Raw genomic sequence first — 7,728 nt, 5'->3', positions numbered from 1 at the left:
TGTACAAGCCATAGCTTTCATTATATTCTTACACAGGCCTGCGACTCAACAAAAAAGTTAAACACCACTGCTTTAAATCCATCCATTTATTTTCATCCCCCCCACCCCGCCCACTCTGACCACATGCAGTCACTACAAAGACCTACTTCTCCATATAACAGTCTCTCTGCTCTCTTAGCGCCACAAATAAGAAGGGGCTATTGCGGAGGACATGGACTGAGGCTAGCATGGCTGGGTGCATTCTGCCTCAGGGGCCTCCTGTGTGCCGTAATGGCCTGCTCCTCTCTCCCCTTTCTGCCAACAGACCATTTATTCTTTCTCTTTTCCTTCCCCTCCCATCTCTTCTTCAACTTCCCCTTTTCTCTTTCCCTCATTCTCCTTTTCTTCCTCTTTCTCTTCCCCACCTTCTCCCCTCCCTCATGCTTCATTAACACATTAATTATAGGGTAATCGGACTTTGACCACAGAGCTTGAAGCCTCTTAGAATCAAGACTAGATGCAGGACTTCTCTGGTGGCGCAGTGGTTAAGAATCCGCCTGCCAATGTGGGAGACAAGGGTTCGAGCCCTGGTCCGGGAAGATCCCACATGCCACGGAGCAACTAAGCCCATGCGCCACAACTACTGAGCCTGCGCTCTAGAGCCCGTGAGCCACAACTACTGAAGCCTGCGTGCCTAGAACCCGTGCTCTGCAACAAGAGAAGCCACCGCAATGAAAACCCCACCACCACAACAAAGAGTAGCCCCCCCTCACCGCAACTAGAGAAAGCCCACACTACAACAAAGAGTAGCCCCCCCCCTCACCGCAACCAGAGAAAGCCCACACGTAGCAACAAGACCCAACGCAGCCAAAAATAAATAAATAAATAAAAAGACTAGTTGCAGCATTCACCTTGCTCATTGGCTCTTACTTGCAGAGTCCCCAGCATACCCTCCACGGAAGAGGAAAGGGGAGTGTGTGTGGGGGGGGCAAGCTGAGCTTGGAGGTATGGGGTCAATAACTAGGGAGACCCAAGCCCCAAGTATAACTGTAGTGGGTTAGGAGAAATATGTGGGTCAGGTCAAGGAATCATAGACCTTACAGCTTTTTATTAAAACAAAGTTTGGAAGAAACTTTTAAAGATATCTAACCCAATCTTCCTCCCATCTTGTCCTTCTTGATTCCTTTCTTTTCTTCACCCCATACCTCCATCAACAATTTTTTTAGCTCTACCTTAAAATTTATTCCATTCCACTGTCTTGTGTACTGTAGCTTCTGGTACTGTAGCTATCTTGAAATTGGGTAGTGTCAATCCTCCAACTTTGTTCTTCTTCAGTATTGTTTTGGTTGCACTAGGTCTTTTGCTTTTCCATACGAACTTTAGAATCACTTTGTCTATATCTATGAAATAGTTTAGCAGGGTTTTGACCAAAATTATGTTGAATCTATAGATCAAGTTGGGAAGAACTGATATTTTAAAAATATTGAGACTTCCTATCCATGAACATGGAATATCTCTCCATTTATTTAGATCTTTGATTCCTTTCATTAGTGTTTTGTAGTTTTCCACATTCAGATACTATATATATTTTATTATATTTATACCTATTTCATTGTTTTGCAGCTATTGTAAGTAGTACCGTTTTCTTAAAATTTCAAATTCTAATTTTTACTACTGACATATAGGAAAGGAATTAATGTTTGTGTATTGACCTTGTATTCTGTACCCTTGCTATCTATATACACCCTCATTAGTTCCAGAAGGGTTTTTTTGGGGGGGGGGGGGTAGATAGTTTGGGATTTTCCACAATCCCCAAAATTTTCATAAATTGTATTTTTCATTTTCATTTAACTCAAAATATTTAAAAATTTCTCTTGAGACTTCTTCTTTGACCTATATGTTATTTAGAAATATATTGTTTAATTTCTAAACATTTGGGGATTTCCTGGAAATTCTCCTGTTACTGATTTCTAGTTTAATTCCATTGTGGTCTGAGAGCATACTTTGTATGATTTCTATTCTTTTAAATTTGTTAAGATGTGTTTTATGGCCCAGAATATGGACTATCTTGGTGAGCATTCATTGCAAGCTTGAGAAGAATGTACATTCTGCTGTTGTTGGAAAGAGTAGTCTATAAGTGCCAGTGAGATCAAGTTGATTGATAGTGCTGTTAAAAATAGGTAAAAACAGATCCAAAATCTTTCCACTTATCTTTCTCCATCATCACTATCCTAGCCCAAGCTATCGTGGTCTCTTGCTTAGACCTCCTAACTGGTCTCATCGTTAGCCTCCTAACGGGTCTACCTGTTTCCAGTTTTGCCCCCACTATAATCCATTCTCCACACATCAGACAGAATGATCATAGACATGTCAATCCCAGCTCAAAACCGTCTAATGGCTTGTCATGGTACTTGGAATAAACACCTTCCCATGGCTGACATGGTCCTACACAGGCTTGCTCCAGAATTTCTCTCCTGCCTCATTTAGTACCAGTCTCCCCTTTTGCTCTCTTTAGTCAGACTTCTTCCTGAAATCCCTTGAATACACCAAGCTCATTCCCACTCTAGGGCTTTTGCCCTTGTGTTTCACCCTGCCTGGGATGCCATGCCTCTGGATCTTCCTGAAATGATTGCCTTCTTGTCATTCAATCTCACTTCAACTGTCACCTCCTCGGAGAGACCTTCCCTGACTACTCTATTTAATCTTGTAGTCTGTAAGTGACAATGTGATCAAGTTGATTGATAGTGCTGTTCAGGTAAAAATATATCCCAAATCTGCCCAGAGACCTTTCCTGACTATTCTATTTAATCTTGTTCCCCAGCCCCACCCAGTCACACTACATTTGCACATTATTTTCATTTGTTTTCAAAGCATTTTACTTTCCGAAATGATCCTGTTCCTGTATTTGTTGGTTGTTTGTATCTGTCATCCTTTCTCTAAAATGTGACCACCAGGAGAGCTGGGACCCTCTTCATCGCCAAACTGTCAGCATCTAGAGCAGAGTCTGGCACCTAAATATTTATTGAATGGCTGCACTTCTGTTTGAACATTTCCAGTGACTTGGAGCTGACTACTTTGATCCATAAGGCAGCCGATGGCTCTTTGGATGGTTTTCTGTGTTAGAAATTTCATCTTTCTCTTGAGCTAAGCACTGCATTCTTGACCATATAAACAGATTAGAAGAGAAAAAAAAAACTTATGATCATTACGAAAGATGCTGAGAAGGTTCTGATAAAATTTAACACCTGTTAGTGACAAAAAAAGTTCTAAGCATATTAGGTATAAGAGGGAACTTCCTTAAACCGAAAAAAAGCATCCTCCACAATCCTACAGCAAACATATATAATGGTTAAACATTGAAACTTTTCCCTTTAAGATAAGTAACAAGACAGGGATGCCCATTGTCACCCCTTTTGTTCAGCATTGAATTGGAGATCCTGCACAGTAAGGGAAGGAAATGAAATAACAGGAATAGGGATTTGGAAGGAAGAAACAAAACTGTCATTTAAATCTACTTTCTCATATCTTTCACCCACTGGTTCTCCTTCGCTTTCCTGGAGGCCCACAGACCAAAGTTGTCCTTTCTTCTTCATGACAGTCCAGGTCTTCTTCCATCTCTGGGCCTCAGTCACCTCACCTAGAAAATGAAGGGTTGGACAAGGTTATCCAAAAAGCTCCTTGTGGTTCCATCTTTCCATAATTCTCTGAGCCCATAACATCTCTCCTGCAGGCTAAACATCTCTGTTTTCCTCAATAGTTCCTAATAGTGATGATTTCCAGAGCTCTCCTTTCCTATCAGCACATTCCATTTTTTAAAAATATATGGTTCCCAGAACTGGGGCAGAGGTGAAGAAAGGGTAGGACATGAAAAGATTGGAGTAGAGGGAGTTAGACTGCAAACAGAGTGTAGAAATGAAATGGTAGAGAGAGGCAGCAGAAGGAACGGGTTGGCGGGGGGCAGGGGACAGCATCTGTGGAAAAAGTTGCCTGGTGAGGGAGAGCTCCTTGACTTCTTTCCCTGGGATGAGAAGAGGGTCCCCTGTATGGTTTGGAAGAACAGTGATGGGAACTGGGTTTGTAGTTGGCCACAAGCATTTGGTGGCTCTGTCAGTCCTCCCTTCCAGCTCTTCTACCCTGGGCTCCAAGACCCTCTCTCCCCATAGCTGGGGCGGAGGGAGGGGGATTGACAAAAGCCAGCTCAGGGTGGGAAGGGAGACTGCACAGAGCCAGGTCCCTGTCCAGGAGGCAGGAGCAGCCGCCACAGTGGGAGGGAGCAGCAAGCCAACAGCTGAGTGAGACAAGGCCTGGGTTATTTTTTTTCCAATTTGTTGGCATGTGGGTGGATTTTTCTCCTTTTTTCTTCTCTCCTGCTCTCTGCCGTTTCCACAGAGATGTGGGAGTTTGCAAATTTGTCTCAGTGGAGAGGAGAGGCAAGAGCCGATTTGGGGGGTCCTTGTCAGGGACCAGGGGAGCAGAGAAGGACACTGCAATTCTGGTAACAAGAAAACTAGGGCCCATTCCCTGATAGTATCACTAGGGCGAGGAAGGCTCTCACTCTCTTCTTTCCTTTTGAGGCTGCAGGGACGCCTTCTCACCTCTGTTCAACTCTTGGCTCTCAAATCCATCCCACCTGGTGATTGCAAAAGGCTTTCTCTGCTTCTTTCCTTGCTCTGCAACGCCAAATGCCCTTTCCTCAGGGCCCTGGACAAACTATGGGCACCCGTGAGACTCTTCTACCCAGAGGCTGCTCTCCTCTCCAGTATGGCCGGGGGTTGGGGGTGGGGAGCTGAGGAGCTTTCCTTTTTTTCTAGTTATACATTTAAAGGATTAAAAACAAAAACCAGTACTTATAGCACATGCTAAGTGCCAAATGAGTGTTTCAGGCTTTCAGAGGGGGAAGCTTTCTGAAAGAATTAAGGGGTAATTTACAGAAGTCTTCCTGGAGGATGTGGGACAGAGGCAAACTGATAAAGGAGGTGAGGGCATGCCAGGCAGAGGCCAAAAGCACGGAGTTGTGGGTCTGGACACCTAGATGCTGATCTTGGTTCTGCCATTTTGTAATGTGATGTTGAAAAAGGAAGTTACTTCCTTTCTCTTGGGCTGTCTTTCCTCATCTGGAAAATAAGCAGAATCTCTAAAGCTCTACAGATTTGTGGAGCCTGAATCCTGATTCCTGGCCTTGGTGGGGGGTGTTATGAGCCATCTAATGAGATCATGTGTATCCAGAGTGTGTTGAACACCATCAAGGGATTAGATGACCAACTGTACCATTTTGCCTGGGACTCAGAGGTTCCCTGGGAAGCAGAACTTCAGCGCTGAAACAATCCTGGGCAAACTGGGATAGTTGGTCACCCTAGCAAGGCCCACATCCCCTACTTGTTATTATCACTATCATTATTGGTATCATTACCATTATTATTACCACTAGAGGGCAACACTCTCTTATGCCTGGGAGTAGGTCTAACCAGCCCCCCTCCAAAAAAAAAAAGGTACGGAAGTGTCCCCTCATTCCAGGACCAACCAATCCTTTCAGTCTTTCTCTTGTAGAGAACACTGAGGAACAGAAAGATCTGTGGACCTTGAATTCCAGGAGCTTCCTTTTGGCCTTGCCAGTCCCACATGGTCTGACTTTGCCAGTTGTGCCCAAACCCCAACCGGCAGTCAGTTGCCTAGTCTGTCTCACTGTGGCAGAACTACCCTGCTTCTCTGGGGACTGGGCATATAGGAGATGCTGGCACATAGTGTTGGCTTGTCTGAACACAACAGGAACATTCACAAGGCTTTGCTGCTTGCATGCTTTTTTTAAAAAATATATCTTTATTGGAGTATAATTGCTTTACATTGTGTTAGTTTCTGCTGTACAACAAAGTGAATCAGCTATACGTGTACATATATCACCATATCCCCTCCCTCTTGAGCCTCCCTCCCACCCTCCCTATCCCACCCCTCTAGGTCTTCACAAAGCACTGAGCTGATCTCCCCGTGCTATGCTTGCGTGCTTTGACTTCCTGGCAGTATATACATTCCACAAGGCCAGCTCCATTGATACAGGACCTGGCTTTCTCCTTCCTAAAGAATTGATTTGTGGGACTTCCCTGGTGGTCCAGTGGTTAAGACTCCGTGCTCCCAATGCAGGGGGCCCAGGTTTGATCTCTGGTCAAGGAACTAGATCCCGCATGCTGCAAATAAGACCCGGTGCAGCCAAATAATAAATATTTTAAAAATAAATAAATAATGAATTGATTACTGTATTACCTTATAGCTGTCATCACATCAAATTGTAGTTGTAATTTATCTATCTATATACCCCATTAGATTGTTGATTCATGCGCTCAACAAACATGGATTGCTTACTGCTTACCTACCATGTCCCAGGCTTTTTGCCAGACTCGTGGTACAGTGGTGGGTAAAACAGATGGAATATCTGCCCTTGTAGAGCTAATAGTCTAGTGAGGGAGGTAGGAGGGAAGCAAACAAAGAACCACACAAATCAATGTGTAATTACACACTTGCTAAGTTCAAGGAAGGAGGACTCACCAAAAGCATATATCAGAGGGATCTGCCTCATCTGGGAGTGAGAGAAGGTGCTGCTGATGAACTGACATTTGAACTGAGATCTGAAGAATGAATAAGCGGTAAGTAGGCAAAGGCAGCAGAAAAGAGCTTTCTATGCCAAAAGAACAGCAGGTGTGCAGGGCCTGAGAGGGGAAGAGCCCAGCTCCCAGGAGGAGCTGTTTGCTTCTTGAGGGCACAACCTGCCTCTTGTTCATCTTTTGCTATAGCTCCAGGCCTGGCATACAGAGATGCCAAATAAATGCCCGGGGAATTGAATTGGATGAAATTTGGTCATGGAAATCATCATAGGTTGGAGGTCAAAAGACCTAATTCCTGGTTCCAGCCCTTCTGGGTAATTCGATTTTCCAACTGCTTACTGTGCACACATCATGTGCAAGGACCTGGGGCCAGGCTGGGCTGGGGGATTGAAAGGTAAACAAAGCGGTCTCTGCCCTTCAGCAGCACAGGGTCGGGTGAAGTGGCTGACAGATAGACAGGCTCCTTCCACTCTCTGGCCCTCTTTCTCTTTGGTTCTAAAATGAAAGATTGGGGTTACAAAATCCCTAAGGCCCCTTCTAGCTCTAACTGTCTTGCCCCGCTCTTCCTTGAATACCAGCTGGTTAGATGGCAGTGGGAACAGTGGAGCGGATGCTTCCATTTCTCCTGCCTTATAGGTGTCACATAGAATAGGACTGGGGGAATGCAGACTTGAGTTCTGTTTATGGACCATTCTCCCTTTTACAAGGGTCTCAGGAGCAGTTAGGGTTCACTGCTTTTGGGAAGAATGTTTCAGAATTCCATGAACCTTTGTTTCTTTCTTTCCTCTCTCCTCTCCCCACCTGCCCCCCCTCCCCCCAGTCTTCTTGTCTACATCTAGAACTGTGTTCATATATCAGGGCTGCAAAGGGCCTTTAACATCATCTTATCTAACCCCTCCATCCAGTGTTTACATTCCCTAGGCAATAGACCCTCCAAGTGAGGCCGTCTGGCCACTATTTGAAGACCTCCATTGATGGTGAACTCACCCTCTTCACTAGGCTTCGCCTATGAGATGTTTCTTCCCTCTGGGAGTCTCCCTGTAATTTTCACCCATTGCTTCTGGCTATGCCCTTTGGAGCTAAGCAGAATAATTCCACTACATTGCCCCCACTGACAGCCTATTGGATATTCGAAGCCAGGAATCATGTCTTCATA

Source organism: Balaenoptera ricei, chromosome X, assembly GCF_028023285.1.
Source record: "Balaenoptera ricei isolate mBalRic1 chromosome X, mBalRic1.hap2, whole genome shotgun sequence".
NCBI lineage: Eukaryota > Metazoa > Chordata > Mammalia > Artiodactyla > Balaenopteridae > Balaenoptera > Balaenoptera ricei.
This window is presented reverse-complemented; position numbering follows the sequence as displayed.